The 20,580-nt window shown below is 37.8% G+C and overlaps 1 protein-coding gene, 1 long non-coding RNA gene and 1 pseudogene across 5 annotated transcripts in view; 2 read left to right on the top strand and 1 right to left on the bottom strand.

Moving 5' to 3' along the window:
• Positions 1-144: 144 nt before the first annotated feature.
• Positions 145-4,945, bottom strand: LOC139980613 (uncharacterized; annotated as a pseudogene).
• Positions 4,946-8,872: 3,927 nt separating this feature from the next.
• LOC139981123 (uncharacterized) lies at positions 8,873-13,094 on the top strand. Its single transcript, XR_011797787.1, has 2 exons — positions 8,873-9,391; positions 10,725-13,094. It is a non-coding gene; the product is annotated as an uncharacterized lncRNA (long non-coding RNA).
• A 3,147-nt stretch (positions 13,095-16,241) lies between these two features.
• Positions 16,242-20,580, top strand: part of LOC139980530 (serine/threonine-protein kinase TAO1-like) — an 87,490-nt gene continuing 83,151 nt past the window's right edge. For 2 of the 4 annotated variants that reach the window (XM_071992235.1, XM_071992239.1), the window contains exon 1: positions 16,242-16,395. The gene's annotated coding sequence lies outside the window, so the exon portion shown is untranslated. Of the gene's footprint in view, positions 16,396-16,419; positions 16,763-20,580 lie in introns of those variants that run through there. The other 2 variants (XM_071992237.1, XM_071992238.1) reach the window with 2 other exon arrangements.

Genomic DNA, 20,580 nt, shown 5'->3' on the forward strand with positions numbered 1-20,580 from the left:
AGTTATTAGTTTATTACATAGCAGCATCATTTTTGAATATGCCATCAGGAATCATACTTTAAATATTTCAGGAAATTAACATAGGTCAGTTCTCACAGTAGGGCTGTTGATATTTCTCCTGATGACCTCTGCCTCTTCTTCAGAGATTTTTTTTCTTTTTGTGAAATGTCATCTTTGTGCTTTTATCAATCAGCAGCATGGCTATGGGGAACCCTTCAACAAGAACAAATCCAATTTCCAGGACTTCTTTTTTTTAGCAATGGTACATCCCACATTCTTTCCCTCTGCACTGTATCAGTGCTCAGAATCGCTTCAGGTTTGGCAAAATTGGCATTCTCACTTCATTTAGCAAAATCATCCCACCAAAGATGTCTCCCAGGTATGGTCACATTTTCAAACTTATCAGCAGTTGATAACCTATATCGCTGGTTAACTATCATACAGCAAAATCATTCTGTAGCTTGTTTCCTTTTCGAGGCTGGCCTCTCGAAATTTCTATGGACCCTCCTCACATATCCAATGAAGGGAACAGATCAATGAAAGATTCCTCCCAATCGCAGTTTGGCATGACTGGGGAACCGAGCGGGTCCATCGTAAAATGCGGCGAACTTGGGCCATCGTCGCTATCGACCCCAGAATCGGCGCTGCTGCTTCCTGTGCTCTTGCCAGAATCGCTCAACGAATCGCACATGTCCAAGTCTTCATTGGTCAACAGCTGAGAGATGTCGCAGTCGAACTGGTCGACCACATTGGACATGGGTGCGATCTTGTTGGTGACGAAGGGATTGGTCAGTTGGACCTCGTCTTCTCCGTTCACTTTGTTCAACGACATTAGGAAACCAAAATCCACACTCTGATCTGGGTCCACCAGACTGTCCTGTGGTGTTTCCAAGCATTCTTCTCCTCCTGACGGTAAAGCAGACTTGTTAATAATTTTAACTTGTTTCATTTCTTCTTTGATGGTGGGGGTCTTCTCTGCGGGGCGTTTGTAGTACACGTGATCAAACCTTATCAGTTCTTTGATGGATTCCATGTCCGCTGCTGCGGCCCCCACCAGGGAGGGGGCGGCGGCTGATGGATTGGCGTTCCCGGCAAAGAGGGCATCTTCTTCCCCTCCTTCTTGATCGAAATCAACGGACTCTGGGCCATCTTCAGTGGGATGGCCTTGCCCATTAATCTCGCCCAAGATTCCCAAGAGAACATCAGACTGTTTTGGGAAAGAGACGAAAGCTGGTGAATAGTTTGATAACCTACTATATAAAGTCTAGGCACTTCACAGGGCCAACATTTACCAATTATTGCAGAGCAAAATGGTAACCATTGCTACAGTATTACAAAGGCGTATACATATTAAAATTGTGCTATGATGGGGGCCCTTATGGTAAAATAAGTGTTTCAAATGTTTCACTACATCTGTCCAACCCATTTCCTCAACTTAATCTAACATTAACACGCTTCAGTTATTGCTAGGAACCATTTCAATCCTGGGCATGCACTCTTGTACCTAGGATGGGTGACATTTAAAAGAACAGTTCAAAAAAACATGTGATGCTTGAAGATCCATATGGTTATCATGTCATTTGTCTGCACAATTGTTTCAGATATAATAAGGTTTATTAATGATCATGGTAACCAGCAGTCATAATATCGTGACGCAGTATGGCACTCTGATACCTAAGCATTAAACTATAACTGCCCCCCCCCCCCTCCCAATTCCTCTGACATCCTTTAGCATCGCTGCAATAAAATGTGTAATGTACACTTGTCACTAAAACGCTGGACCACCACCCCCACCACCCCTTTTCATCCCCCTCCTCTACCATCCCGTCTCCTCTAACATCCCGTCTCCTCTAACATGCCCCCTCCTCTGACATGCCCTCTCCTCTGACATCCCCTCTCCTCTAACACCCCCTCTCCTCTAACATCCCCTCTCCTCTAACTTGCCCCCTCCTCTGACATCCCCATCCTCCCTTTCCCTTCTTTTTTCATTGTGGTGGTGAGATGGCTTACCTGCATATGAATATCATTGTCAACAGTGATGAAAGTCGCTGAGTCTGCTCCTGCTGCGGAGGAACATCGAGTGCTGCGGACTCAGGAGACTCTGCTTCTTCCTTCACCGTGACATGGAATGTTTCATCAGTACACTGTATGAGAGAGTAAAAAACAAAACATTTACGGTAATTATGACATCAAAATAAAACAAAGTGTTAGCAGTTAATTATGACATGTATCGATTATATAACTTTGTGCAAGTATTAATCAAGTTTGCCAGTGCAACACCCTTTTGACAGCTTTTACAGGTCTTAGCCACTGGCCTTCACGGAATTACATATCCAAGTTTAGAGAAAATTTATTGAACAGACTGAGACGGCTGAAGGGTTGTCATCTAGTTTCAAATACTTTAATGACCCTTAAAGAGTTTATAGTCTAGTACATTTAAGACCACACCACTATATATGGTAGCTTCTGTGTCAAAGTTGCATATTGAGGTTTACAAAATTTTCTAGAAAAGCTCCTTAGTCATTCTTGTCAAGCTACAACGAAGTCTTTAAAGTTGCATACGCACAACAGGGTAACAATGATTCTGTTTAAGAATTTCCATGCCACACCTACAGGACGCTTGCATTATTCAAACCTCAAAACCACAGATACAATAACTATTGTGCCTGTTCTATAGAATCAGTAGCTTGTGGAAATCACCCAACCGGAAAACCTTGACCCTGAAGTGCCCTACACTCTTTTGAATGGAAAGTGCCCTCTCTGTCAAAGTAGGCCAAGTAGTACCATGCCTGAATAACACCCTAACTAACCCTAACTGTACAAGCCATTTTAAGTCAATTATCACACAGTAAATGGTGCACGATCTAACATGGCAACTATTCCTTCTTGCGATTTCATCAAAAATCACTCAAGATTGATGAATATATAAACCTTTTGCTACACATTAACGAATTGATGTATAAAAGCTGTTACTGTATAAATGAAAGATTATCCTGTGGACAATTATCACAAATTTTAATAACACAGTGTTTACTTAAGGAGTTATATGTACACAAGCTTCACTTCTTGTACCATACAGCATATCTACATGCGTCTGTGAGAGTAAATTCTTCAAACACATCTGGTTGCACTACCCTTTCTCAACTAAAAAAACTGTTCTAATAGTATACTTTAGAAATGAGTAACGACACCATCCCTAACCCACGTTTCTTTCACAATGTTCGATTGTTCCGTATTTGGACTTTGAAACAGATTAATGATAATTACGACTACAATATTAGAACATACAGAATCTGGAGCAGTTGAAACTGTCGCTCACAAAGAAACCCAGCTGACCACAATTTAATGACTAACCTGATTACTTCGAAAATACCCTGAATTAACATCTGTTGGGCTCTTATGTAAACAATTGCTATAAACATTTTTACAAAAAAAGTTTATTGGAGAGAACAAAGTAAAAGAAGTGTCTCATTACTAAGTATTCAGCCAAATCCTGCTGCAAACACAGAACAGGAGGCTCCAGATAACTACAGCATACAGAATGTAGGGATCAACTTCAACTAATTTCCTACTACGTGGTTGGTGTTCACATCGGCTACATATCAGATCCCCTTCCCGTCCCTCCCCCTCCCCCCCCCACCATTATCCATCACTATTGGTTCAAATTAAAACTCAAATATCATCAAGTCAAAGCTTTGATAAGAATGGAATGGCAAATGGAAATTGCAAAAGGTTTTAGGCAAGACTCTTTTCGTATAGAATTAACTTAAAAAATATCATTCTTTTCTTCAGATATCATGTGTGGCAATGTGTGCCATAAACATATGGTATCTTTTTATTGCTTACTTGAGATGATGCAACATTTAAAAAATTGTGGATGTTTAATGATTCTAACCTGTGAGTCTGTATCCATCTCATCTAAACCAAGGCGTTTCCTTAGTTCTTTGTTTTCTGCTTCCAACTTTTGGTTTCTTGACCTAAGGGTTGAATTTTCTTCCACCAATCTTGATTGCTGAAGCTCAAATTCATATATTTTGTCTTCAAGTCTCTCCATTAGTGCCTTCTTCCTGTCACGAGCTGTTTGAGCAGCTACTCTGTTCTTCATTTTTCTATGGAATTGATTGAAAGTTAATCAATAACAATTGACATTGCACTGGCCATGAAGTAAGTAGTAACCATGTACAGCTTAAGTTCCAGTCAACAAGCCATCTCTAGGCTATACTAGGCCTAGGCCTATACTGCTTTACAAATAAATTCAAATGATCTACACAGAAGTCTTTGAATTATGACTTGTTAGGTCTATACATTGTAAAGAGTCCTATGCTATCTGTCATGGCAGTACAAATTTAAACTGTCGTAAAACCTTAAACATGGAGTTGCTCTGGGGAAAATAACGAGTCTGGAATTATACTGCTGAACTGTTAAGCACATACGCTAAGTCTAACCTTAGTGAATCTTTGCCACAGACTAAGGAGCAATGAGTAGCCCTAACGTAAACAAATCTCTCGAAAAATTAAACAAAATGTATCAGAAATTTACATACCTTCTCATTAGCTTTTCATCTGGTGAAAGATGATTGAGCCTCTGTCTTTTCCTGGGCCCAACATTTGGTTTGGGGTCCAGATAGGTGAGACAGGCTGGCCTTGGTCTTCCATCATTACTGCTAGTAACACTGTTAACGCTGGCCAGTGTAACAGCTGTTGATTTCGCAGGCAACATTGTGCGAAGTTGGTTGGTTGAAGATGAAATTATTGTATTTCTGTGATCTTCAGGCAATGTTGCTATCAGAATTTTTGTAGATGCCATCTTTAATTGAAGGTTGACTGATGTATGCGAGTAATTTCCTTTTATTCAGGCCTTCTGGCACAAATATTGACAAAATAATTCAGATCATTGAGCGTTTGCGTCTTTCCTGTTACTCTGTTTCGTCGTTCTATATGTTGATGTGGAAGTGGGCGTGTTATTTAATAGCAATACGCGCAGACCAGACTAGTATCGATTATAATTGATCTAGCGAGAAACGTTAGGTTATATATCTCGCTTTAACTGGTGAAAATAATCAAAATGCGTAGTAAAATACAGTGTAAAATTAATAAAGATATTTTTGAATGTTTTTGTACGAATAAATTTTGGATTAATTAGAGTAAAAATTAGTATTGTAACTTAGATTATTCGATATCGATATTTTGTTCAAAATACATAGCACCAATCTTCCATTGCCAATTTTACTTCGTGTGCCTTCCTGATTGGTCACAAAACGATAAGTGACGTAAGATTCGTCGTTGATCATTGGTTGAAAAGTATATCGTTGAACGTCGAGATTTGACGTAACTAGTGACCAAAAGGTACATACAGAGTATAGGATATTACTATTTTTAAACAGGGTGATGAAATAAGTATTTGTCTTTACGTGATACATCCGCATTCATCATTTCATAAGCCATTTCTGGTATTGATAGACACGGAACTGAAATTCTGACACGCTGGAAGATCTATGTTGGCAAGATACATGTGATTTCAAAACACGAAACATTCCATAAAATGGTTGCCATTGAACGTGTTAGATCGTCATACTTGTCAAGGATAGACCTTTCCTCATTTATCATCATCAGTATTGGCCCTAACGTTTTCAAAGGAATTTCCTGGTGTTTCTGATCTTGGAGCATGAGGGACCATTATTTGGCTTTCTAGTATACTTTGAGATGATACAGATATGTGTGTGACCCTCCCCCCCCCCCCCACCCCCAACACACACACCTTCCTACATATTAGTTGTGTTTTGGAGAAACGAAAGTTAAATAATCTCATTAAAAGAACATGTTGGGCTGAATTATTAGAATTAATTTTTTTTAAATGGATCAACATTAACATTTAGGCCTGCACTGAAGAGCCGACGTCATCATTTCTGGAATATTCCAGAGTTTTAGCATAATTTAGAGGTGAATATTGAAACCCTCGATAGATTTAATAGCATTACTTTATAGTAGTCAAATCTTTCTTTCATTTTTCTTGAACTATAACATATCAAGAATAAATTCTGCCTTAGGACATCCTTTAACCTGTTAATGACATTTCGACTTGCTTAAGTCGTCTTATGGAAGAGCATAATGTCTCCCACCAAAAACAGACACACATTTTTCTGGAGAGCTTTTCAGGATATAAATATGAGGAAGGGTTATTGTTTTTACCTTAATGTCACAATAACATATAGTTCAGCAAGTTTAGGGAGCTATTTTATAAGCCTGAATGGTTGAGCAAATATGGAACTCATACGAGAACATAATATTTTGATTTAGTTTGCATGGCACGCCGTAAGGTACGTTCAATATTGGACCATAACCAAAATATCACTAAACAGCTTATTTTGACAAATTTGATGGATACATTTTGACAAAGAGCAAAGACTTAATTTGTGAGTGACAACGGGTGAGGCGAATATAGTTATGTAGGTATATGTACTACAATTTCAGTATAATGTACATCTGTTGGGGGGTGAGGGGGAGGGGGAGGAGGGCCAATACAAGTGACCTATAATATAAGGCAGTGATTGTCTTGGCATAATTTCAGGTATCATCATTGTTATTTCTTCTTGTATGTTAAAGGAAATTAATCAAAGTACAAAGAAAATAAGGATGATTGAAGGTGATCTGAAATATTTTAACACTGTTAAGTTAAGTGTGGATATTACTCCGAACGAGAGATGCCGTGATAGGCCTTCGGGTGGCATTTGGTTGGTAGGATCATGATACAATATAGTGGAAAACGCAGATTCTGGGCTGGCTTCGAAAGTGATTAATTGCGTTTGTTAGATGATCAATTAACTATGGTACGACATATTTACATGTTTGCATGAGGCAGCATGCTCCATGCTTGGCGGTGACTTACACACTAAATCGACCAATTTAATTGTTGCAAGGTCTTATCCCCCTTCTCTTCACGGACACCTTGGGCATTGACAGCAAGTCGCCTACAATTTTCGGCATTAAGACCGCAAAGTAGATTTGAAGAGAACCCTAAGATTTGTTCATTCGGTCCGAACCCCTTCACTCACCGAAGACGAGAGTTTCCAAAGGCTTTATTGTAACGTAATGCATAAGTATATTGCATCAGCACTTGAATACCTAAGGCACAAAGAAGATGCCATCGAACGCCGAAAAGAAAAACCTCAGAAGATGTTCGACCCAGGAAGGTTTCCTTTCTTATAACCCTGATAACGTCCACGCACCCCACTTCCCTTCCCCGGCGGCGAATTTTTTTCCCCAAACAGGTTTGCAATCGTGTGTGAATAGCCGCTCATGATTGGTCGGAAAAGTTACGTCATCACCAAAATGTCTGCATTCATTGCAACGAGGATAAACCCGTTCAAAATTACCCGAAGCTTTTCGAATCTTAGGAATTGGTTTATACATATTCAGCACACTAGTTTGTTATGATTGTTTGATCATACTATCGATGTTTGTTCAAAGTTTTCTGTGTAGGCATTAGGCCTAATCGATAACATCGCACAGTGAAAGTTTCGTACAGAGTGCTTCAAACATGTGATATAGGCCTATATGTATTAATACTGTGTACAGTGCAGTGACGGAAATGTATCAAACTACAGACTATACTGTTTTGCATATATTCATTCAAAACTCGTGAACGCGCGTCGTGAAGTTGATTTTAGCGTTTACCCATTCCACGATACGAACGGCTCATAAATCTTAGAAAACGTAAACACGAACCCAATTGAATGTAGCGTATATGTATCATTAGTAAGGTCAACATATGATCCAAGCATTAAAAGTAAAGTTAGGACGTTTGAAGGGATTTACCCTGTAACTAGATTTAATTAAGTGTCGGTGTGTTATTCAGTGTATGTTTACGAACTTCCAAGCGATGGTCATTATTGGTGCTGACGTAACGAGCAATCTGATTGGCTGAAAACTCTATAATTGCAAACCTGTTTGGCAAAAAATTATTCGCTCCCCGACGCTCAGTCCATCATAAACTGCAGGCAGAGTCTCTGCATATGGACCAATGTGATATATACCGGCAGAACACACAGTTACGACTTGATCGCTATTGGTCAATTTTAAGCAAACCATTGTATGAAAAAAATGAATAAATGTATGCAACATTCTGACGTTGTATATAGGGTATAGTATACGTCGATATAATTTATTGAATGTTACATAGGCCTATATTTAAAAAAAAATTATTCATTTTGCTTTTCTATGTCTTAAGTTTTAGTTTGTGTAAGAAGCTTTTGTTTGTGTATTACTTTGTTTCTCTTTTTTTGCGTGAAGTCACTATGTGAGATTAAAGAGAGGGCATTTCATCTTCGCTTAATTCCAACATTGTTTGTGTCCGTACCCGACAGACAATAAACAAACGTTAAGTGTCTCTTCCAGAAACTGCACGAACAAGCCTTTGTTATTCTTCGAAAGTTTTGACTATTAAAGCGGAATTCGGGTTATGATTCACAAGTTTCATTGCGATGTCACTTTATCCGCATTATTCATTGACTAATACAATAAAACAAACTTGATTGTATCTTTCATTTTTTACCGAAACATGTTTTGAGTGTATGGATCCATATAGGCGTGACGTCATAAATTATTGTGCAATGTCCAAAACAGGGACTTAGTAATCTTAAACGTGAATCTTTTTTTATTAGCCCTGTAATACTGATTGATGCACGGTTACAAATATGCTGGGAAGATTACTAGTTTTCTTTAGTCATGGATACAGCTAGCACGATATCCAATTGAATTATGAGTATATGCAAGGGGGGGGGTGGGGTGTCACAGTTTGTCAAACAATTTACTCATATTTTGACCCACATATGTGTGATAAAATTGTGGCTAGTTACAGATCAAAAGACAAAACTTACTCTCTTAAAATGTTAGACTGAAGAATTCAGTCTTCTTTGAGACTGAAATTTTTTTCAGTGTTATACACTGAGTTTAGACTGAGAAACACTCTACTTAGACTGTATTATCAGTTACACCGTTCAGTCGCTGTTTTGGACTGACTTTATTAACCAATCAGCTAATCACATGTGGCATGTCATCTTACCATTTTCAGTCTCTGTATTCCACTGAAAAATGTATCCAATCAGAGAACAGAAATGCGCCTACGTCATCCGAAAACTTGCAAATACGCCGTACAAAAATAAGTGTGACAACGAGCGCTACAACTTGTGTACATATATACTACTATATTCTTCGCTTAGCCAGGTACTCGCTGTACTGTACGTACGCACGCCGTACACACAGCTAGGCATGAACGAGACAGACGACCGTATGTCTAAGCTAGAGTAAAGGTTATAAATTAGCAATGGCTGAGTCTTTAAGAACTTTTCTTACAAATAAAGGTTTCCACGAAGAAGTGATAACAGTGTTCGAGGGTATGTATGTATGTTTTTTGTTGTTTTCCAATTAATACAGAATAAAAGCTTGGCAGTTCGTAACGTTAGTTATTCTAGGCTTGTGCGCGAGGTAGGCCTAGCTAGGCTGTACTATAGCAAATAGGGCCTAGGCTGTTGTTATAATTGGTGGGGCCTATTAACACGATCGTCGGGCGAATAAGCACGCCGGTCCTGCATATGTACCCGATCGTCGGGCAAATCAGCCCGCCTGTCCTGCGTATGTACCCGATCGTCGGGCGAATAAGCACGCTTGTCCTGCAGTATGTACTCGATCGTCCCAAAATGAATCTAGGCTAGGTTAACCTCATAACAAATACTTGGACATAATGCTCAAGAAATTGCAAAACACAGTACTATTATGCATAGATTGTAAGCACCCTTAATTATTTGAAAAATGTAGTGACTGCTACAGCCATTACAGCATGAAGCTATCACGGTACCAGATCGTTGGGCAAATTAGCCCGCCTGTCCTGCATATGAACCCAATCGTCGGGGGAATAAGCACGCTTGTCAGGACTGCAATATGTACTCGATCGTCCCAAATGAATCTAGGCTCGGTTAACCTCATAACAAATACTTGAACATAATAATGCTCAAGAAATTGCAAAACACAGTACTATTATGCATAGATTGTAAGCACCCTTAATTATTTGAAAAAATGTAGTGACTTCTACAGCCATTACAGCATGAAGCTAACACGATTCTGTTAAACCATTACCATTGTATTTAAATCATGTGGAAACTGGAAAAGAATTGGTATGCTTTTGTTATTTTATTAAACATATAGTGGGCCATCAGTCTTTATTATAAGATTTTACAGTAATATTACCATTCACTAATGTTATGAAATCAGTTTCTTTTACAAGCAGATAGACATATTAGTGAAATCAGTAGGCTAAAATGTAAATCATATTCCTTGTTCACTGGTTTTCTATGCTGATGTAATGGAATCAGGAGATGTCATGAACAATTTATCCTTAAAAAGAGAAATTTCTGAAAACAACTAACAACAAACCTTGCTTGGTAACCATGTACCTGCCAAAATCAACATGATAACCCATAAATGTTAGGTTGAATTTGAATCCACCTTCACATAACACATCTCACCCGCCATGGATGACATATTGCTGCCTATCGTGAATTGATATATCTCCTTTGTACAATGCCAGTCATGTTCTTGTTTCTCCATTCTCTCCTAAATATTATTCTAGTCTAGTCTCTCTACCTCTCAACATATCTTTTTTTAAGAATGTTTTGATTTATACTATATTGCTTGTCCTTTATCACATTTATTTTTATCTTCACCAAACAGGAGGGCACAGATATTGAGAGTGCAGCACAGGGCAGACAAGGACAATATTGACAGCCTTTCATCCTATCTCTTGGACCAGAATTGAACCCCAAACAATTCTTCATTGTGGCAGATAAACTGGCCATTCCAGCTGGGACAGAGGCGTAGAACATACATTTTACATAGACTATGCTCCCCCTCTACAACACTAGTTTTGTGAGTTCCATGCTTCCATGGTGTATGGAATTTTGCAACCAACAGAAGTGAAGTCTCTCGTCCGTATCCATGCCACATCTATAAGGGCAGCCAGCATGGAGTTACTTCAAGGAGTGAATGTTACTTTTTTATTGCTCTGTAGTCCGGAACCACGTGTGTCAGCATGGAGTAGCTTTAAAAGGGTGTGAAGACTCGCGCAAAAAGAACGTCTAATGCCGGTAATCTGACCTAGTTTCGAATGAGGTGTAACAGAAGTGTTAGACACTGCCATCGATCCCAGAAAATACAAACACAGCTTGCTACCGTCGGTAATTAGACACTAGTGTACAGTCAGTACATACAGCTACGGTCAATACCCACAGCACAGTGTATAAACGATACAGCGATGAACATCTCAGGTCCAGCTAAAGATATCAAGGTATCACGTTTCATTACTGTCTGTCTTTTTTAGCGACACGAACAAACATCACTTGCAAGCAACAGAAAGTTAACTTTTTCAGATGGCTGCATGCTGTTTGGGACAAATCTTCAATGCCTTTAAGGAGTAACTAACACATACCCTAAAACGTTAAATTGATTACCCGGAGTTTACAAACAGTTTTATATGAATAGGGAGGGCTCCAGAAATAAATATTTAATTGATTTTTGGTTTTTAAAAATGTTTTTTAATGATACTGATCTAATTATGAATGTAATTAAACAAACACCTAGTTGCCAAAAAAACTTTGTTGTATGATTTTTCGAGCATGTTATTTTAATGTTTACTTTAATGTTCCTACATTTCACTGCACTCACTATGTTGAAGGTTTATTTAATTAAGCAATTAATTAAGCTAATATTATTTATTGTGCACAATATTCCATAATTTGTTCCATGAAAAGCAAGTAACCTGATTATTATAAAGTCAGTAACTGTAGAAAATTCCATTTGAGAATATCCTTTCCTCATTATTCCCCCCCCCCCCCATTTTTTTTAAATTTTAGTGATGTAATGAGTCAAAACTGTTTTCAATTTTTTAGTCGACTCTCGAGTGACATTTCTTTTTCAGCTAGAGGCCGACATTAAAGGATTCACATGAGATAATTTATAAAACGTTAAAATTTGATTGAAATCCCAATCAAAATCACTATATATGATTACTATCAGAAAGTTAAGAAATAATTGAGGGTGGTATAATAGTCACATGTACTGTTTTTGCATACAAATTTGCTTTATATGAATGCCATATCATGAAATCGTGAATGCAGTATATAATAGTTCATGTTTATCTAATAGCCATTACAAAGTTTGTGCCATTCTGTTAACTGCTTGTAGTATGTTGTTTTGTGTGTGCTGGATAATGACTTTCAGCAATCGCCAATCTATATCATTGAAACACAAAGTATTAAATGTTCACCGCACTGATATATAGTTTGACCATTCCTAATATTTTATAAATAACCTGCTGAAAAGTTGTCATATGTTTTCCCCATTTTGAAATCATTCTAAGAAAATTGTTGCTACTATACATTAATGATTCACAACTGGAAAAAAGGCAATGTACCAGATCCATTGTACTATCGTCGTGTTTCCATCATATCCCTTTTGTAAAGGCAGGATCGTATAGTTACTATATCCTTTACAGTGGAAAATTTAAAGTTCAGTGAGATCGGGAGATGGGATCAGCTGGGTATATAACCACTCAATTTACAGCTGTGTTGTCAATGAATTCCAGGGTATTACCACCTGGTGGTGACATACAAAGAATTTAAAGTGCTTTCTGTTACAGTGGTGTTGCCAGACATTTGAATCTTGGTTGGTGATATGTCTATTTGTGAATTCCTTCTCGGGGGAGGGGTTCCCCAGGCCACCCATTGGCGACACCACTGATCTGTTCTCAGCTCACCTAATCCTTTCCAAAAAAATTAAAGAACATTTTAGATCCAGGCCCAATTCAAGCAGAAATTTGACAGATTAATATTGAACTGAAAATATGTCACTGTTATGTAAAGTATCTTTATAATTTGAACGTTTGTTGCAAAGATAACATGTTTTGTTGAACATCCCTCAGAATATTGTAGTTTTGATTTCTGTTTTTTTTTTAATATATTAAAAATTATATAAGAATATATAAGTGGGTTAGTGGGAATAAAATTACTGTTCGGTGGATATTGACAATTATATTTCTTGATGGAATACCATTTTTAATGTACTTTGTGTGTGACTGTCACAATGATTTTCTGGTCTTTATAGCCTAACATGATTGGATGTGAAGGTGAAGTCACTCCATGAAGTAGCACCTTTCAGTAAATTCCCCTGCATTAACAGATCATTGAATGTTGTCTTGATGACCTTAACTGCATCTTTATTGAAGAATTCCAGCACTTAGCCAACACGGAGGATCTATAGAAAAGCCTGTTCAATCCAGAATTTGCAATTTATAAAATTGACAGTATAGCTGTGTTGTGTAATAATTCAGTCTAAAGGACCGACTGTTCAGTCTGATATCAGTCTTATAGACTGAAAGTATTCAATCTTATTAAGACTGGTGCTGCAATAAATCAGTCTAAACTGCTGACTGTTCAGTCTAAAGTGGTTTGATTTTCAGTCTATTAGACTGAAGAGTATTTAGTCTAATTAAGACTGACCTTCAGTCTTTACATTTCAGACTGGAATTCAGTCTAAGTAGTCTGATCCCTTATCCCATCCATCATTAGACTGAAATTTCAGTCGATTAGACTGAAATTTCAGTCTCTCATTTTAAGAGAGTAAACTGCTTTAATGCAACAAATGAATGTCTTCCCAATATCAGCAATTCATTGTTACATTAAAAGCAGCTATCCTGTTTTAGTTTAGATCAATTGTTTATGATGTTTTTCTATATAAGAAAACCACATAAATTACCAGATAATTAGCATAGTCAAATTTCATCTCAAATAATGAAGTAAACAGTCAATATTTCCGGAAATGTCTCAGTTTGTGTTTTACATTTGTTATTTTGAAGACACCTATAATACCGGGAGACTTGAAATATACGGCTCTGAATATCATTTCCAAAGAACTCAATTTCTATGATCATTTCATACTAGCGCCCTCAATTCACTCAGTTGAGCTCTTGGAAAAAGAAAGACATGTAGTGAATCTTGACATAACAGTCGCTGAAAGTGTCGTAAAAACGTAATCGTTCCCATTTACTTGCACATTAAATTCGTCACTTTCCGAGCACTGTAAAAGCATAGATAGACGTTTTCAATTGGCACATGACCCTGTCCACATAAGAGATGATGGTTTGCCCTATCATGCCACTTGCAAATGTTCATATCATGACAATTTAGATTTTGAGCCAGAAAAAGAGCAAGATTAGCGTTGAACCCCAATCCTTACGTCTGCTCGTTTCGGAGTAATACGTTCTCACATATAACCAAATAATTTCTAAAATGTATAAAATCGCATAGTCCTCCATATTTTCAGACCATCTGAACTTTGATTTATATTCTTTCACATAAAGACAGAAAAAAAAATCCATGATGACTGAAAATATTACAAAAAGAAGCACTAAATTAGTTGCTTAGGCTTTTCATTGGTTAACCTCTGGATATATATATATATATATATATATATATATATATATATATATATATAATTTACTGTAAGTGTGGTATGATACCTGAAGGGAATCTCTTCAGTGGAGTTCGCAAAGGGTAGAGGGGAGGGGTGGGGGAGTGGGTAACATGGCCCCTATCTCACATCGTCCTTCGGGGCAATGATTCCGTCAGGACCACTTTTCAAATTCAGCCGGGAAGCTTTGAGACCAGTGCTATATACAAATGTGCACCCCACCTTCCCCCACCTATTCAACCTTCGCACAAATTAGTTCAAAAAGTTTCATGGCCCTTTCTAAGTCAGTCGGGGAATATATATAATTTTCCACGCCTCCCGCCGCCCCTATCATTGCCATCATGTGAATGCTATACTGAAAGTCTTCAAGTGTGCACAAAAACAAAACAAATAAAAAACACGGTGTATCCTTGTATTATTATGGTACTGTGACCACATGCTTGATGCGGGTGACATTATGGCAGCAATGAAACCTATAGCATTTTCCTGTTTTCCCCCTTGAAAGGTGTAACCGTACACGTTTCCCTAATTCATCCACACCCCACCCCACCCCTACTTCAAAAACTGCTGATGGCAATTATTTGCCAGTCATATCGGAAAGTTTGTATACCTTCAAGAATAAGCTTAGTGGAAATACGTTATTAGTATCATTAAGTCCAAAAATTAATTTATCTGTTGTTTTAAAGTCAGTAATCGTACACATGTATTAGTTAGACAATGCGTTAACATAAATAAGTATAAACCTATACCCAGGGGCGGCGATCTGTTTCAAATATTGGGGGGGGGGGGGAACACTGTGCTTGGGTGCAGGCGCGTAGCATCTTTTATCCCCAAAATAGTTCGCGCGCTTCGCTATATTTCTGTGACGTGTTTTTGGGTGATTCTAAGTAACAAATCGTGACACGGGTCTTAGACAGGCGCGTTGCGAGGAATTTGACAAGGGAGGGGCGAAGCTTGTAGGCAAACTATCTAAAAGCGTAGCGCCACCCTTCTGGAGCGAAGCGTAAAGAAAATTTTGGCCGAAAATGCCTCCCAGATTGCTGGAAATGGCACTTCCCAGGCCTTGTAAATTGCATCTAAGCATTTTCTATTTTGAAATTACTAGCGATATCCTAAAAAAATATGCTAAAAAATAACTATGCCACCAAATATTGGGGGGGGGGGATATTAGATACTATATCCCCCACCTAAAATATTGGGGGGGGGGACATGTCCCCCCGTCCCCCCATGATCGCCGCCCATGTACCTACCTACGTTAACAAGTTCAAGATGTGAGACGGTGAATGAGTAAGAGGGCGTGGTGCAGTAGCTAGCGGGCAGACCTACGCTACACTACCAGCCTACTTACCACCCCACCTAAATTGTGTACCACCCTGCTCCTAAATTTCAAGTAGATATATTGAGATGAATTAGTTGTAGGCCTAAATTTAAAATAAAAAGACGCGATTTCCAGGAACAAATCCAGAAATGTATATAGATATCATGATATTGGAGGGTTTATACTAAAAGTCGATATAAAAGTCGCACTGTCGAGGGAACGAGTCGAAATTTCGAGATACAATACTAGACTTTCCGAGCAAAATTCGAAAGTTGGGAAATTCCGTGGTATAGGCATATGTAGGAGAAAGTTTAAAAAAAAAATGCATTGTCGTCAAGTACATGTAGGAACGATTTACCGAGTAAATTTTTCGGTCTGATTTTACTTGGCGACCTCTATCCCTTGTTGTAGCAGCTCAGCTGACGCGCTTGCGCACTAATATGCCATGTTGTTGTTTCACTGGGAGGAGGCTTGACGTTATAAAGAAGCCTTGAAGAATGTATCGGATTTTATACGCTGTGAACACTTTGAAGGTGCCTAGCATTACTTCTTGAGAATTTCGTAAGTTCATGTGCAATTTCTGAGGCGTTTCTTACATTCTATTCAACATTTTACTGGTACTGCAGCATATTGTTACTCGATAAAAGTATGTAGCCTAACTTGTACGTAGAATAACGTATGTACACAACTAACGACAGTAACCTAATTCACACAACACACCGTTACTTACACCGTGCAATAGGCTTATAATACACACTTACGTGACACAACGTATACACACACATAGGAACAATGCACTGGCTTGGAGATCGTGGACATCGTAACTTATGTCAGTGAAATGAATAACACTAAACCATTCACCGTATATTCAACAAAGATTGTTACTGGGAAAGTACAGCCTTTCTTGCAAATGCATGGTTTCTGTTTTGTAAGTGCAGTCATTAAGGCTGTGTCTAAGTAAACACTTAAGCCTAACATTTAGCACTAACATAAATTTAACAAGCTTAGCCTAGGCCTATTGTAGTTTGACCTACCACAATTTATAGTGTACTGTAAGGCCTATATAATCATGGTGTCAGTGTTAACTGTTAGAATAATTTTGGCCCAGCCTATGCCAAGGCTCCAGTCAAATTTCGATTACACCTAGCTATACATGACCAACACCAATTCCACAGGGTCCTAGCAAAAGCCTGTATAAATAGGCTCAGCCTATCCTTGTGACAAAACGAGAAAATATGCTGCAATTCCTGCAAAATCAGAAAATACTGGGGGCTAACATGTCATTATGTCTAATGTTAGTGCTACAGCTTGTAAGGAGTTACATTAAAGAGGTTACTGTAAATGCCCATATTCTTAACACTTCACAGAATTCTCAATGTCACATGTTAAACATTCAGGATGAAAACAAATGCTTGGCTAGATGGTTGTTCATGTGCACAACTATTAACCAATGAAATAATAGAACTTTACAGCATTGGGACCTTAAGTGTCGCAGTGCGTATGATAAGGCACTTTAGGAAATTTCATAATTTAACCATTGAATCAATGCAGAATAAATGCCCACACACAACTGAAGGAAGCCTTGATAGGCTAGGCCTAGTTGCATTTGTCTACATTACTTTTAGTCAATTCAGCATTATCTGACCTAAGGTAATTGTTGGAAAACTTTAAGGTCATTATATTTTTAGATGCCAGCATAACTTCAACATTCTGCTTTGTAAGTTGTAAGTCTGTGCAGACTGTCAATTTATGAGAAAATATAGTCTGATATTTAAGGTGATATTTATCCATGAACATCGCACCAAAATGGTTTGACAACAAACAGTATATATGGCTTCATAGTGAGGTCTAGGATCAGACTGTTACAGTCAACAAACAAGGTGAGTTTCCCACACAGTTATGTCTACCAAAACATTTTTGCAACCCACTTTGGCGTGTGCCCAACAGTTTTCTGGACCGTTGAATAATGATTTCAGAATATGCTCACACTGTTACAACCACTTCTTTCCCTACCTAGATCTGTGGTCCACTAAACAGCCAAAAGGGAAATCATGCTGTTTCCTGCTTAAATATGGGCTTTTACAAATTAATGAGTACAAAGAAGAATTCAAAACAGTTGCAAATTTCCTGTCAGTTTCTGTTATGCAACTTCTTACTCAATATTTAAGTTATCAAGAGTACTATGATCAATAAATATAGTATGCTGAAAGAGTAAAAAGCTGTTTAAGAGACCACTGCATGCTGAATTGTACTGTTAGTAATAATGTCATAGTTTAACACAGGGAATAACAAATTTGGTATCACATCTCAAAGTGCTATACAAAATGGTCAAGTTGCTGTACAAGTGATAAGATGTATTGCAGTCTTTGTACACAGGGACCAAGGTATTTTATGAGAGCAAATATTCAGAGCCTTCAAAAGTGCTACACTAAAGTTGAACACTAGTATTCACTAGTTGAACACTAGTATTCACTAGTTGAACACTAGTTGAACACTAGTTGAACACTAGTTGAACACTAGTATTCACTAGTTGAACACTAGTATTCACCATTTGAACACTAGACTCACTAGTATTCACTAGCTGAACCCTAGTCACTAGTTGAACACTAGTATTAACCACAAGTATTCCCTGCCACAAAGAAAGTAACTTTAAGTGTGACTTTGAAATGCTCACTGTAAAGTAAACAGGAACTAATGATATCAAAGCCTAAATGGTGAATGTTATCCTCTCTTTCACAAGTTTGTATGTATACCTGTAGCTCAACCTTAACATGGCCTTCTAACTTCAACCAACAGAGGACACATATAGGACATCTAAGTTAAGACAATTTGTCCTTGTCAAATTTGTAATTTATTGTAGGAAATTATAAATAATACATTCATGAGCACTTACATCATTCAAAGTGTGATGTTTTGCAATATAGTTAAATGTAGCTTCTGAGGAGCTGATCTATCCTAATGGCCTGTGTGGTAGACTAAGTAGTCCAGCCACTTTGATTGCTGAACAACTGACGATTAAAGGGTCATTCCTTCAAGAAATTTAGCTCGGACTACTAGCAGCATTTCCTTTTGAACCATCTACTAGATTCAACATATTCAGTTTAATTTTATGATTACAGTCATCCTTTAAGAAAACGGTGTTTACTGATTGTGTCTTTAACGATTTGTGTAGCTGTCACTACCTGCATGTAACATACTATTTAACATGTAGAAATACTGTAGTATAGTACAGTAGATCCCATCATACACACTGTACTATGACAATGGCATCATCAGCATGGAAAGCAATTTTTAACAGCCCATATTGTAATTTGCCAGCCAAAGAATTCCAGGAAAGTTTCTGTGTCAGCAGCATTGTTAGAACGCAGGATTCTGCGTCCAGGACACAATGTTTTAGCCAGGGAGGCAGAATCTACAAATTGCTTGCCTCCCCGTGGACCACAACCATTTTAATTTGAGAAATAAAGTACCCACACTCACAACTAGGCCTATGCAAAACATAACAAAACACCCATTTGAATGAACATCTTTCCTTCTTTTCAAGAAAAACCACAACTTCTCTAAAGAACCAAGATTTCTTCCAATCCTACACATCATTGAATTTGTTTGAAAACAACTAAATCATAACAACCAACCACAAGGTACAGAGTTAACAACACTTCCATGACAGAGATTTTCATGCTAGTAATAGTCAATGAAGCTTTCCATATCTTCGATGATCTGATTGGCTAATAGCCCTTACCCAATGTCTGGAAACATCTTGCATGGTAGTGCTCATTGAACACAAAGTATGATGTTTAACAACAATTACTTGTAATGTTTCTTTCTCCTGTGTAGAGATAGCAAAGTTTGTTGCATCTAGGCTATCATATGTGTGTAGTGTTGCGCCGATATTACCAATATCGGTTTTGGCCGATATCCGATATTATCATCCCAATATCGGTCCGATACCGATACCGATACCGATATTTTTTAACAGACAAAATAAAGGCAAAATCGTACTTTTAGTCATGCATACATTCACAAATAAATCTTCAAGTAAACAACAAAATATGGTGTTTTGTTTTCCTTTTGTCCTAAGTTGAAAAGAATGACTTTTTTCCTGATTTTGAAAAAGAGAATTATAATTGAAATCCAACCAGAATCTTTTTCACTGCAGCGCTGCACGCGATAATAAAATGGACGCAGTAAATGTGAGCCTTAACATCGTAAAGACTTACAAGTAGCTATAGTGTTAAGGTATGCTTGCAAAATTGCATCTTAATTAGGTTACGAACTGTCGATCACAATGTAAAAATGATAATTTATTGAGTTTATACTCAATGTACAACTTATTCACTTGACCGTATAGAGAAGAAAAAAACTGAAAATCAGTAGAGAAATAACCAATTGTGTACGGAAAGTAAGGTGCTACACCTTTCAAATATTACGAAAGATCGAACAAAACACTTTCGAAAAATTCACGCAAAACTGGCATATCGTACTAAATGCAACTAATGTCATGTAAACAAGGCTCTAGTGCATCCATTTATGAATATACCGTAAGACCACATCTGTTTTTAAGCGGGGGAAAAGAGAAAGTATTTTCTAGAATTTCCAAAAATACGGAAAAAATAATATCCTACCATAGTTAATTGTATAGCAAATAGCCTAACCACCTCGGCGGTTACGGATCTCACGTAACTGAAAAGTTCCCTGGCAACTTGCCAAAAAATGTTAACAAACAGGTGTTACACAGGGGATGAG

This window comes from Apostichopus japonicus, chromosome 15, assembly GCF_037975245.1.
Source record: "Apostichopus japonicus isolate 1M-3 chromosome 15, ASM3797524v1, whole genome shotgun sequence".
Taxonomy (NCBI): domain Eukaryota; kingdom Metazoa; phylum Echinodermata; class Holothuroidea; order Aspidochirotida; family Stichopodidae; genus Apostichopus; species Apostichopus japonicus.